Source organism: Podarcis raffonei, chromosome 6, assembly GCF_027172205.1.
Source record: "Podarcis raffonei isolate rPodRaf1 chromosome 6, rPodRaf1.pri, whole genome shotgun sequence".
Classification (NCBI taxonomy): Eukaryota; Metazoa; Chordata; class Lepidosauria; order Squamata; family Lacertidae; genus Podarcis; species Podarcis raffonei.
Window position 1 is genome coordinate 79048824 of NC_070607.1, and position 14628 is coordinate 79063451.

At 40.2% G+C, this 14628-nt stretch overlaps 1 protein-coding gene and 1 long non-coding RNA gene across 4 annotated transcripts in view; one reads left to right on the forward strand and one right to left on the reverse strand.

The window, feature by feature from the left end:
- The window catches only part of SULF2 (sulfatase 2), a 193667-nt gene that overhangs the window by 175042 nt on the left and 3997 nt on the right, over window positions 1-14628 (reverse strand). The window lies entirely within an intron of this gene.
- Window positions 1-14628, forward strand: part of LOC128416437 (uncharacterized) — a 147888-nt gene that overhangs the window by 109873 nt on the left and 23387 nt on the right. For all 3 annotated transcript variants that reach the window (XR_008331216.1, XR_008331215.1, XR_008331214.1), the window contains exon 2: window positions 12271-13271. This is a non-coding gene — a long non-coding RNA (uncharacterized LOC128416437). The remainder of the gene's footprint in view (window positions 1-12270; window positions 13272-14628) is intronic.

Genomic DNA, 14628 nt, shown 5'->3' on the forward strand with positions numbered 1-14628 from the left:
TTCCTACTAATCTTATTCCCCTCCTTTATGTTTTTAGGGGGGTTGCCAAAGCCTTAGATTTGGACCCAGAAGAAAGAGATTGTCAAGCTACTGTGTCTTCCCAGTTCCAGATGACACTAGGAAAGAGTAGCCCCCTGGTCTATTGCTCTCCTACCCATTGGATGACAATGACCCCCAATCTAGGGAAAGCCTTCCCCCTCCTTCTGGAAGCTTCATTAGCTAGTTGTTTCTATGGCAACTCATGTGTGCTTGTTCAACTATTTAGACATGTAAAAAGGATGTTTAACAGGCATGGTTAGGTCCATTAACTTAACAAACTGACTGGTATGACCACTTCAGCAGTTCCTTTTGCTATCAGATTCCCATCCTACAGATATAAAACCACAGGCTTGGAGGGGCCACAAGGTATCATCCAAACCAAACCCCCAAGTCCCAAAAAACAAAACAAACACCTATTATAGTGTCCATGGGAGGGGAAAGTCTCATAACTGGGTTGTGGTAACAAAGATTTGAAGTGTAACACAAACAGTCTGATCAGTTCAGATATCTTATCCAGCTAGAAGACAAATATACACCTGTTACAGAACAGGCAGCTGATAAAGTGCACATAGGATCTTGAACATGCCTCATTTAAACATGAATGTGAATGCAAGACTAAAAGGATAATAAGAGGTGCCCACAACAAAATATTGCACTGTGGAATACCACATTGTGAAATATTGCACAAAATATTGCATCCCGGTCTAGTGTTCCAGGCAGTCAGCCATGCTCTTTTTCCACGATAGTCAATTCCATTTCTCCTTCCACCAGTTTTTCACTAATAAACCCCCAACTCACTCAGGCTGCCATGACCACTGACTCCACCCAAATCCTCGCTGGACTGTGTTTTGGAGGTTCTTCCCTTAGTTATTTTTTTTCTAACCGAAAGTTATTTTGCATCTCTGAAATCTGTTTGCGATCCCCACAAACCTGCCTCCCTAATGTGTATATCAGTGTCCTTTTGGCTACATATGGATCAGCCCTTGCCTCAAAACTTCAGAAATAGATGGAATGTCGAAAGCCTATTTTGTATTATTCATGATGGAGCTAGATGTTGTGGCAGTCAGAGAGGCAAGATTAGCATTCCCTTGTCTAGTTCTATTTACCCAAATAAAAACAGTTCTTGCAGTTTTAAACAAATCAATTTGAAATGTGTGTGTTTATAAGCAAATCCAATCACTAATAAAGAAATATATCTGGAGATCTCATAGGTAGTGTTTTGATGTGCCTAAGTGCTCTTAGAGACTACCCAGCATTGCACAAGACTGACAAGGTCAGTGACTTGCCATTTATAAATTAATGCCATGGAGTGTAATCACTATGAGGCCTAATGTCAGTTCTTATAAAACAAAGCTAAAAATAATCAGCAGCAAAAGATTAAATATAAAATGCAGACATGTCTGCAAATTATTTTAGTTCTGCTTACATGCAGAATTTTATTTAGGAGGATTTCAATGTACTTTTCACCTTTACACAGATTCCATACAATGGCAATTATGCTTTGAATCAAGTTAGATGTGGAAGACAACTACAAAGTCAAATGTCATTTCTGACTTTATTTTTAAAGTTGTTATCCTGGAAAGAAGTTTTCTGTGCTTTTCATATGAAAAAATAGTATCATGGCCGCTAAATTACTCTGCACTTTTATTACATCCATTTTTACATGCTAGGCAGAAAAGAGTAAACATTTTTCCACCTGAAGACAGACAGATGAATCAATGTAGGGTTCCTAATTTATTATGGGGTTTTCTCCCTCATTCAAACACTTTAACCTCCAGTTTCCCCCTTTCCAGTATGCGGCAGCTAGACTGGTGACTGGGAGCGGCCACTGAGACCACATAAGACCGGTCTTGAAAGACCTACATTGGCTCCCAGTACGTTTCCAAGCACAATTCAAAGTGTTGATGCTGACCTTTAAAGCCCTAAACGGCCTTGGCCCAGTATACCTGAAGGAGCGTCTCCATCCCCATCGTGAGAAGTGAAGTTACAGGGAACAAGGCAGAGGGCCTTCTCAGTAGTGGTGCCTGCCCTGTGGAATGCCCTCCCATCAGATGTCAAGGAAATAAACAACGATCTGACGTTTAGAAGACATCTGAAGGCAGCCCTGTTTAGGGAAGTTTTTAATGACTGATGTTTTAATGTATTTTTAATCTTTAGTTGGAAGCCTCCCAGAGTGGCTGGGGAAACCCAGTCAGATGGATGGGGTACGTATGTATGTATGTATGTATGTATGTATGTATGTATGTATAAATAAATAAATAAATTTAGAACACAGATACAAATCCACTAGTTGAAATGAATCAATGTGTTGTTATCCTAGGATCACTGGAAATAGTCAATCCCTCTCATACTTTTGAAAAGAAACAAAACTTTTATGGAGAAAAATCCTGATTGTCTAAATGGAAATTAGGGCATATAATTGCTGCCAGTCTCCAGAGCTTTAAAACGTTTGCACAAAGTTACACACACAGCAATAGGTTGCAAAGACAACTAAATTAGGCAGTCTACCATTATTGCCTGGACATTAATAGTTCTTGGCTCTGCTCAATTATTCAGCAGCAAAATACAGAGGAAAACTTGACAGACCTTTATCCTACTGAAATGTATAGTGTTTCGAGTCTAGCTTAGTGTCCTTGGAGAATTAAGCAAGAATTATAACAATTTTACACCAGTGATTTCCCTCTAGTAATTCTGAATGCTGTAATTTGATGATGTTGGGATAAGAAATCTTTATGAGAGATACCAAATCTGCTAAGAGAAATATACTTCACAGGTAACAGGAAACACTGTTAAATCTGTGCAAGTCAACACACATCAAATCAAGCACAACTGACAAGTTGCGGATTGTAGTTTGTCACATCTTATGCCCAATATAATAAATTCAATTTTACTTAGCTGATCTTTTGTGCTTGAAATGCCAATAGTTTGTAAATGTGAAAACATATTATTGGACCAAAGCATGTTTTGGATCCAAGAACTGAAGAACAATTTACCTACCTGTGAGCCAGTGGATATTTGGACCTGAATCTGCTTACTGACCTCTTCCCTTCATCATTTTGTGTTGTGTCTTTTAGACTGCAAATCTACAGGCAGGAACTGCCTTGTTTGTCAACTGATCTATGTAAGCCATTCCGAGAGCCTATTAGACTGAAGAGTGGGAGAGATTTTTTTAAAAAAATGCTTCTAATCCAGTTGGAAGAAAAGGGTTTGTATTTTCCCTGGCTGAAAGTCCAATCTATGAGCTATCAAATTGTGTCCAGTGCCACTTCTGTTCAGGAGGAGGACAGAAGGTGGAAGGCTTAATCCAGCCTGCTGTTCTCTATTTTTCACTCCCAAGCAGAGGATTTGGTGGTACCAACTAAATCTTTATAGCTTTTGAATCAGATTTTCATCCTGTGAAATGCACATACAACACCCCTTTCATGAATGTGTATCATCCTATTGGATCAGCTGTAACATTTAATGTAGAATCTGGAGATGAGCTGTGCCTTAAAGTAAGTAAAAAGCAACGCTTTTTCCATAGGACGCAATCTACTGTAGACACTAGTTCAAAAGTCTGCCGGAGATTTCTTAATCTTGGATGAGAAAGAAAACAACTGCAATGCCACAATTTCTAGAATTAAACCCAGTCAATTAAACTGCCATTCGTTTTTACGCTGATAAAAGAAATTTATAACCAAGTATATGATACACCTGCAAATTAGTTTTTTTTATTTTACACACATTTGCTAGGAGGATTTAAGTTTCTAAGACTTTCCGCAGGGAACATTTGCAGGTATTTTTAGATATACTTTATGGTTTTATAAAAAATTATGACCATTTCCCCCATAGCTTTTCAGCAGAGAATAAATCTCCTAATATCTCACACAAAGATCTTGGAACCCAGCCATGCTAACCTCTTCACACTTCAGGCAGTTCATGGATCCTATTTCACGGCTCATTCAAAAGGAAGATTAGGGGGACTTTTTCCATTTCGTGTTTTAAATGGTTTAATTCACAAGGGACTAAAGTCAATGTAAGTATCCAAAAAACTATATATATAAAAAAGCATGCTTCCTGTGTAAGTCATATTTTGTCATCCTGATTAAATCATGATGTTTCTGTATAGAGCCATAAATTTATGTTGCCTCTTAAAACGATTCAGCAAGATGTGCAGTAGATACCTACTCGATTTTAATGCTTGGAAAGGGGGGGGGGATCAATTTTTAACTTAAGAAAGAATTCCAGTGTGCTATAAAAAGTAACTAGGTGGATTTCACCACAGTAGTGGTAAAACTAACTATGCATTTAGTTTGTGATCCATCAGACAGTGCAAAAGTAATATATAGCAAAAGTAATATATTCTCTTCCGTTCCTCACAGACAATGTTATCCCCATAGCATCCTAGAATCCCGCTTTCATAAACACTGGGCAAACAGCAATCAGTTTTGCAGAGACGAAGGTAGAACATGGAATCCAACTGACATAAAAGTTCTGTGTGAGAAGAACCAGGCAGGCAAGTTTGGAGACTAGTTTAGCTGTTGAAGTCCAAACAAGAGTTTGTGTCAAAGCTGCAATAATTGGGAGAATGAAATTCTCTAGAAAATTCTGCTGGATTGAAATTATTTGGGGGGGGGCATGGAAATAAAAATTAACAGTATGTACTTCTTATTTAATTTTTCTTTTAAAAAAGAAATATTCCCTAATAAGGATCAGTTAAAACACACATACACACACAGACATACACACACACAAACACCCAGCCAGACCAAGGTATAAAGCACAATGTTTGGCAACTTGATTTAATTATGGCCCTAAAATTCCTGTGCAGGATTTAAAGAGACAAAACAACTAAAAGGCTTATGGCACTGGGGTTTGTTCGTTTCTTCTACAACAGACTAACATGGCTACGCCCAGGATATTTCAATAAAATATCATTTGAATTTGAATTTCTCAAGTGAAATTTAAAACTTTTTCATTATTTATTATTATTTATTATTATTATTATTATTATTATTATTATTATTATTATTATTATTATTATATTAAATTTCTATACCACCCTTCAGTCCAAAGATCACAGTTTACAATATTAAAACACAAAGATGCCTAACATTGTAACAAACAAAAACAAAACCCCACGCACAAACACGATTAAATTGCCATAGATTGTTTAATTAGGCAAAAGTGGGGAGAAAATAAATGTTTTTGCCTGGCACCTAAATAATATGTGACGAAGGGGCCAGGAGAGTCTCTTTAGGGAGAGCATTCCACAAGTGGGAAGCCACTGCAGAAAAGGCTTAGTCTTGTTTTGCCATCTTCCAGACCTCTCTCAGAGGAGGTTTGCAATTCTGAAGTTATGAAAAAAAAAATCAAATTTGCAAAGAAAAGACTTCCTTTCTAGTTTCTGCCATCACAAGTAAAGGACCATACTGAATAAGGCAAGTACCTCAGAGTCATAAACCTCTGTACTATTTGCATTTACATCTAAAGCCACAGAGATAGATGAAAATGCTTTGTGAAAAGGGTAATAACCACGTCAATTTTAACACTCTAAGATGAGTTTTGAGCAGCTTACATGCAAACCATGCTCTACAACAGCAAGGAAAACATTTTATTAGTCACTTCATACAGCTAAATCTCACCAGCTCTAACCACATCAAACAGCTGATGACAACTATTTAAGTTAATCAGCAGAGTATTTCACTTATAGTGATATGAGTTCTCTATTTCATCTATTTCCCCCCGCAATCTAGCATGCTGACAACTCCTTAGTGCTCTCTCATGGGCACAGTAAGAGAGATACAGCTGGGCAGCCTGAGGCCACACTAGACATAACATAGTCCTGTGTACTTTTCTCCTAATATTTTTTGTTTATTTTTTAAACCTAAAGTAGCCTCTGCAAACTGAGAATTTGATCAAGTGGCCAGCAAGATTGGGAGAGGGTGCTTCATACTTCCCCAATTATCTGCATTTTTGCTGAAAATCCCTCTACTGCTTTGTGGGTGGGGGTGTTATCAGAGAGGAGGAGAAGATATAGATCTATCTTTTCTCCTATATATTTTTCTGGGCAGAAGAATGAAGCAAGAAGAAATGCACTCAGATTTTTAGTCTCATGAAAGTTCATTTTCTTTTTAACTGCCAATGTGTCCTGTCCTGAAGACAAGTGAAGTTCATGAGATGTGACATAAACTTCAGGCATCAGGGCACAATCCAAACTCCCTTTGTACCAGGTTGGCTTGGGGGTTAGACTGGGTGCAGATGTCCTCCTAACCAGTCCTTCCAGCCTCTGCCTACAGAATGGCACTAGTGGAACTCCACCAGTATGTCGCTCTCTATTCCACCTGCTGAAACTGAATGTGGAAAAACTGCCAGTTTGCTCTCCCCAAGGGCAAGGAGGAGTAGAGATAGCCCAGTATCCATTGGACCCTGAGCCAGCCCCTTTACCATCATGCATTGGGCTTGATCACTATGTCAGTTCCAAACTGGCATAGTGATTTTCTTGCTTGCTTCCCCTTCTGCCCTGGTTGGTGTGCTCAACAGGGCTGCAGACGTAGAGAAGGCAGGTATTACATAGCTCCAAGCATACACTTTGCTTAAACTTATCTTCCTTGAGCCTGACTCCTCTTCCAATGCTTTGCTCCCTTCCTGAGAGGACAGGGCAAAATTAGATATGTGCTTAAATTTTCAGGAGGCAGATTTGTTGGCTATTTGCAGTTTAGTAGCGCAGCAGAGAGCTTGCTGGGGAGACCATACATAACAAGGAACTCAAAATAACTTTAAAAAGGTTTTAATAACAAAAACAAAAACTCCTTTTACACTAAAGATAACAACAACAAAAAACATGACCCAACCACCAACCCATCCCCCAGTGTGATGAGAGCGCTAGGTGCTGCTCTTTATATACTCTACCCAATTGCTGACACAGCTTAATTAACACAACCTAGCAGCACCTGCTATGTTTCACAGCTGTAAGACTGGGTCTCATTATTTGCCCTGGCCCTTAAAGACATACACAACTTGTGAAACAATAATGAACCTTCACATTTTAAAGTGACCATTCAACAAGATTATGTATTTAGAAATGTGACTGCATGCCCATCTTTTAAAGGTCCATGTCCTCATGTTTCCTTCCCAAAACAGACAGGTGCATTCCCCAGCATTAATTTTTTAGGCAGCTTAAGGTAAGACTGTGCATCTGTGTTTGTCAAAGGAAACTTGGGAAGAACCTCTGAGATAACATACTGTGGTATCGTGTCATAGAAAGTTAAAACTGCTCTAGAGATTAAGGTAAAGGTAAAGGTACCCCTGCCCATACAGGCCAGTCTTGACAGACTCTAGGGTTGTGCGCTCATCTCACTCTATAGGCCGGGAGCCAGCGCTGTCCGGAGACACTTCCGGGTCACGTGGCCAGCGTGACAAGCTGCATCTGGCGAGCCAGCGCAGCACACGGAACGCCGTTTACCTTCCCGCTAGTAAGCGGTCCCTATTTATCTACTTGCACCCGGCGGTGCTTTCGAACTGCTAGGTTGGCAGGCGCTGGGACCGAGCGACAGGAGCGCACCCCGCTGCGGGGATTCGAACCGCCGACCTTTCGATCGGCAAGTCCTAGGCGCTGAGGCTTTAAGTAAAACCACTTAAGATGTTAATGGCCTACTGCTTTCCTGAGCTTGTACTTTTCTTCTTCTATCCCAACTTTCGCCATCTACATCTATAATCATGCCTTCCTTGTTTTGGTTTTGAAGAATCTATACTTTAGAACTCAGCAAGCAATAGTCTCAACTGAAAGATAACCTTTAATAAATTGATTTGCATATACATATATTAGCAAATTCTTTCCTTTATATATTTTAGAGCCTATGCTGCATTTGTACACTTAAAGCAACAAACCAAAAATATTTAAATAACTCAATAACATTAGCTAAACAGACTGAGCACTTCCAGACTATCACTCCTTTCAAGTGTGTTTCAATCACATACCTGCACATTCAGGTTGTGCAATTATAGTTGATTCAGATGTCTTAGGCAACAAACCCACTTTCCCAAAAGAAATGACTTTTTGCCATAAGGAAAGTGATGAAAATGCATTGGAAAGTATGGGATAACAGTTGCTTTGCTGCAACATCATCTAATATCCCCATAAACAAATCAGAATGAATACTCATTAAACAGCCAATGTTGTCTAATCTCCCTCCAAACAAATCAGGATGAATGCTCAATAAACAGGTCATTTGGAAGCACCCTTAAACTTGCAAGCTCCGTTAATCAAATCATGATTTGCTAATTGAGTTACACTACCACCCTAGCATGCCAGGAATTGAAATAGGATAATCTTTTCTATATAGGAGCAGGATAGGGCAGATGGATAATTAATGCATCAATTTCCTCAAAGCGTTTTTATCCCCTTGGCTCTCATGGACACTCTGAATGTTTAAGCAAAGTTCTTTTCCTACACACCCACCTACAAAAGGAGAGAAAGACTCTCAAAAGGGGTACCTTAAAAAAACACACCCCACCTTACTGGCCTTACAAAAGAAACCCACAACAAAATGCATTGCATGCAAAGGCCAGGGGAATATTGGAAGGGGCAGCAGTAAAGATAATTTACTTGTGCATTTAATTTTTTTTACAAAATCTGTAGATAAAGGAGGATAGGACTGAAAAGAAAAGGGGGGGAATGGGGGGAGCACAGGATTGTATAAGAATGAGACTGGCAATTCTGCTTTGTTCCTGATGGGGATTATAAAAAGCACCTTGAACATACTGTGGCAAGGAACAGCAGCATCAGATGAAGCAGCACTGGGATGTGACCTGAATAAATTACAAGCCTGCAGACTAGGACTGAGATCTAGTTGACTTTGTGCCAGCAGTTCAGAAGCAGTGGAGCCAATCCACATGAGAGTTTGCTTTGCACTAGGTGAGGCTTGCCCCACCCCCAAACAGGCTCTGGGCAGCTGGGGAAATATGCTTTAAGTGTATGGTGTGTACACAGTCTGTGTAAAAGCAGATGGTGTTCTGGGTTTCAGTAATTTCAAAAATTTCTTATATGCTATTCTGGGATGAGAGAAGAATCATAGAATCATAGAGTTGGAAGAGACCACAAGGGCCATCGAGTCCAACCCCCTGCCAAGCAGGAAACACCATCAGAGCACTCCTGACATATGGTTGTCAAGCCTCTGCTTAAAGACCTCCAAAGAAGGAGACTCCACCACACTCCTTGGCAGCAAATTCCACTGTCGAACAGCTCTTACTGTCAGGAAGTTCTTCCTAATGTTTAGGTGGAATCTTCTTTCTTGTAGTTTGGAACCATTGCTCCGTGTCCGCTTCTCTGGAGCAGCAGAAAACAACCTTTCTCCCTCCTCTATGTGACATCCTTTTATATATTTGAACATGGCTATCATATCACCCCTTAACCTCCTCTTCTCCAGGCTAAACATGCCCAGCTCCCTTAGCCATTCCTCATAAGGCATCGTTTCCAGGCCTTTGACCATTTTGGTTGCCCTCCTCTGGACACGTTCCAGTTTGTCAGTGTCCTTCTTGAACTGTGGTGCCCAGAACTGGACACAGTACTCCAGGTGAGGTCTGACCAGAGCAGAAGAGATCATAGTTCTCTGCTAATGCAAAAGATGTTGGCATGTTTAAAGGATGCAGGTTACATCTAGAGTGCAATTCAGTGTAGTGCTCTTCCAACAGTTTCATCTGTGCAAGCAATGATGCTACCCTCCTTCCCTCTGCACACTGTTCTGAGGGTTCTCGACCCCCTCAGAGCCTACTTGGGGGGGGCATGGAGAGGGAGAAGAGTTATCCCCTTAAAATGCAAATTCATTGCAGTAAGGACTTGTCATTTTTTGCTCAGGAAATTCATTAAAGCACCCTGCATACTGATTATGCACCAGTTAAAGGGCATTATGTTGGAGAGCTAGGAAAAAACTTTGACCCTAGACAGTACTAAGCCAGAGGAACAGTTGACCTGATTTGAACTAACCAGAATAGGTTGCTTGGTTGCTTCCTAAAGTACAAACCGCAGCTGTTGTATTGCCCGGGACTCGAGGGGTATCATTTCTATTACTCTCAACAGCTAAGTAACATTCAAATCAACTTCTCAGAGCATAAGCCTATTAAGAGCTCTTGAAAGTTGCACAATTAGCATTTTAAAAGGAGAACAATTATCTGGTATATCACAAAGTGTGCTTTGCTCTATGGAGCGAGCTGATGGTCCTTACTAGTGTTATGACTAGATTTTTAGTATTCACAGATTCTCCAGTTCTCAGAACAAGACGGTTTATAGCCTCCATTATACTTTTCTTGTGGAGAAGAATTAGCCTGGGATCACAAAGTAACCTTTTAAAGGTTAATAGTCACCAGAAATAAATGTTAAGCATATTTTCCCTATTCCTGATAGATATTATTCAATTAATCTGAAACAAAAAAGTCATGCTTTAGTTCAGGTACATGCTTAGCGTACCGAATAGCTTCCTTCTAGTTGGATTAAAATATTTCCCGAAATAAAGAAACCTGGGTATTTTATCTGGAACATATCTGGCAAAAAATCTGGAAAAGCTAAAGGGGCATGAGAATGTGTTTCCTTACTATTCTATTCCATATTGAACTTTGACTTCACGTCAGAGCCTGAAACCACCAGCTTACTAATTAGTATGAAATATCAAGGAGAAATAAAGTTTGGTTCATATTTTAATGTGAACTTTGCTGATCTCAGACTTATATCAATAGGATTTTGTACCTCTCTGAAGTTCTGCAGTTTCAGTGTTAAAAACCCCCAGCATGCTTGATGGGAAAATGAGTGTACAAAATTGTACACTGAAAAATTCAAATAAATAAAATTATGTTGTAGCCAATGTAGTGCATGTAAGAAAAACACTGGGGGATTTGAATAGTAAAGTACTTTGTATCTGGTGGGCGGGGCTTGTGTGTTATGTTTCGGAATAAGCCCCTCCCTTCAATGTGTGTTCCATTAAGAATGTCAGTTAAGAGGGACCAACTGCCTCTTCTTGCTTCTTGCCTCAGACTTGCCTCATGTTGCTTTATTTAGTTTCTTTCATCATGTTATTTTGTTACAGTTTTCTCTGTTTATTACTGAAGCTTGTTCACATTAACGTGAGCCACTTACTTTTCTCAAAGAAAAAGAATCTCTACTGAAGAATGGCGGAATATCCTAAACTTGGGTGTGTGGGAGGATATTCCCAGTTTGCCAGGAGGAATGATTTTGTTAATCACCCCCTACCTCCACAGCAGTGCTCACTTAAAATCATTAGCAGTATGCTTGTTCTGCTGCAAAATGTTGTTGTACACGAGAATGCATAAGCTGTTTGCTGGTTACATTATTGCACAATAGATTGCACAATCTGTTGTGTAATGAGTTTCCGCTAGCACAACTGTTGTGTTGGTTTCCTCTGTTGCATTCAGCTATCACCTGTGGCTCCTAGAAGCTGTCAGCGTGCAACAGCAGCCACCCCTCAGGAACAGCTTCGATTGGACAGCTAAAGCAGGTGAGGGTAGACAGTGGGTCTCAAACCCTCAGTGAGTTAGGAACTATGATGGATTGAATGGACAAGACTAAAAGTGGGTCCAATGGTCAAGGTGGTGGTTTCTGCACATGCTGTAGAAGGAAGTGAGGGTCAGATGGGGCTGGTCAACCTGGGAAGGTAGTCCACCTAGGACAGGCTTCCTCAACCTCGGCCCTCCAGATGTTTTTGGCCTACAACTCCCATGAACCCTAGCTAGGACCAGTGGCCAGGGATGCTGGGAACTGTAGTCTCAAAACATCTGGAGGGTCGAGGTTGAGGAAGCCTGACCTAGGAGATGCAAAACTCTGATCCTAAACCTCCACTGACTTTTGGCTATACTCATTTGTGAGAAATCCATTATCTGCTACCATGCGGGATATCTTCGGGAGAAGAGAAGGCTAAGGAGCAAACCCTACACAAATCCAGAGTAGAGTCCCTAAGACAGCTGGATGGAGACTTGTATTCCTCCTTGTAGCAACTCTTGCAGCCAAGCTAGTGCCAAATGTATTGCTCTGCTTTCCTTTGGACCACATCAGCGAGGCTGAGAGGGGAGGCGGTCTTGTTGTCTGGGCAGCCGAGGACCTCCATACACACTGCCCAGGCTTGCACCCTGGAGAGGTCACTTCAGTGCTGCTAGTACAGCAAAAGCAATGAGGAAGGCAGTAGTTACTGGTCTCTGCAGCCACAGCAGGCACTGTGATTCTTCTGTGGTCTGACTTCACCCCAGGAGGCATACTCGATTGTGTCTTGAGACAGACAGATGCAAACAAAGACCTCATATTTTTATGAGTACACAATGGATTTTCAGTAAGTCAGGAAGGTCAAGGTTCCAGCAATTTCCTTTACCTTTTCAGGGACTCCAAATTGTCAAAAGGAAAAACACAACGTATGCTATGGTATGGGTGTGTGCTATATGGTCACAACCAGGAGAACTTTGCTCTTCAAGGGGACATATCTGAACTGCTGCATCTTAGCCATTCCTTAATGGATTTTTGCTAGGATTTTGCCAGTTTATATTAGTCATAACACAGGTACTCCATGTCAAACTTCCCCAAGATGGGTCCAATTGTTTTTATTTTATAATAATAGAACACTTTTTGACCAGGCTTCTGCTTTAATATCCAGCACTCCCCATCCTGTTTAATCAGACCTATATCAAAGAAAGGAAGACCTGCAAGTACTACATACTCTTCAACCAGATTTGAACATTGCAGAAAAAGCAACACTGTCCATAAGCAGGAGCTGATGCCACAGGTATAGGGCACAGCAACTTTGAAAACCTGGAAGAAGGCAGCAGTAGCTTGTAATGTATGGTTTCCCCAATGTTTTCGATGAAGCAACCAGAAAAAAAAGACAAAGTCTGCAGCAAAACCTTTTAAATAGAAATAATTTACCATAGCCTTCTCAGGGAGTTCAGTACATTCTTACGTCCATGGAGTTAAAGCAACAGACAAGCAAAATTGTGGGATGATGCATGAGGTTTACAATTTTTTGGTACACTGCCATCTTATCTACAAGAACTGCAGCTGGTGCAGGACAAGGAAAAAAGGGACCATCTCCCTAGAAGATTAATAGTTTGCTGCATGGAAGAACAAAGTGTAGATAAACATAAATAAACATGCATTGAACACCGTCTGCTGCGTATGAGCTAAATCATTCTGCCAAAGGGAAATAAAGAAAAGCTACTTTAACATTTAGAGCAGTGCAAGACAGCATGGATAAGCTCAGGTAAGCAGAGTTTACTGGCAAAAAAAATCCTCAGCATTAACACCTGAATACATTTTCTGACAAGGTGTACTTTATTAAAGATGCTTTCCAGCCACTGAAATCCAATAGTTTAATTGCACTAGGAAGCTGATGAAGATAAAAATGTTAATTCTTAGGAGCATGCTTTATCAAAGGATGTAAAATGCAATCTGAAAGACACTGATGTATTAACATTCAAACAGCATCATTAATGTAATTAATTCTCATTCTAAATATCCTCTTTTGTTACTAAAGTCCTGTGAGATAAGCAGGGTTTATTTAAGCCCGTACACGTTCACACACACACACACACTTCTAAAGATAACAGAAAACAGATTTATACAGATGGGAAACCTTCAATTTCTAACCACTGTTCTTTGTTAACAAGTGTGGCATTGACTTCTGATTAAGCCAGTGTTTCTCCAAATAACTTGACTTGTTTCACTAATTTGAAATTCATTCTTTTTATAACACTTACCATTAAATACAAAAATTCTTAAACACTTTACAATAAGAATTCAATTTAAAAAAATATGAACAACATCCAATTACCTCAAAAACTGGATAGAAATGCTACTGTACATCACAAATAAAACTGAGCAGTGTACAAAATTGGGAACGTGTTTCAGAGGGTGGGTGCTAACACCAAGAAGACCTGTTACTGCTTTGTCACATGTGGTATTATGGAACGATCAGCAAGATTTCCTCAAAGATCATATGACTAGCCTGGACTGTACTGGAGAAGGTATCCTGGTCCCAAGTTGTTTAGGACTAAGTATCAATAAAATAATCTCAGACTTGACTTGGTAGCTAATAGGTGCCCAGCGCAGAACTTTTCACACAGGTGTGATTATGTGCAAATCTGGTTGCCTCAGTAGCTGCATTTTATGCTGTTTGCAACTACCGAATCAGGCACAGGAGTAGAGCCAATGGCAGTGCATTAAAGTAATCTAATTGGGAGGTTACCAATGCATGAATCACCATGGCAAGACTATGCTGTCTAGGAATGATCCTAGTTGGCACACCAACACAAATTAATTATGGGCACCCCAGGACACTGACATCACCAGGGATTCTAATGACAGTCTAGGAGAGATCTAGGATCACCCCCAAAGTATGCTACTTCAAATGCAGTGTGACCCCATCTAGAGCTGGTACACAATCTAATTCCCAGACTTGGGAATTAGCCATCCACAGGGCCTCCATCTTGTCAAGATTCAATCACAGTTTATTATCCTTCATCCAACCCATGGCAGTATCCAGGCACCAGTTTAGGAAAAGCAAAGCCTCTCTTGATTCAAACATTACAAAGAAACAAAGATGTGTATCATCTGGATAT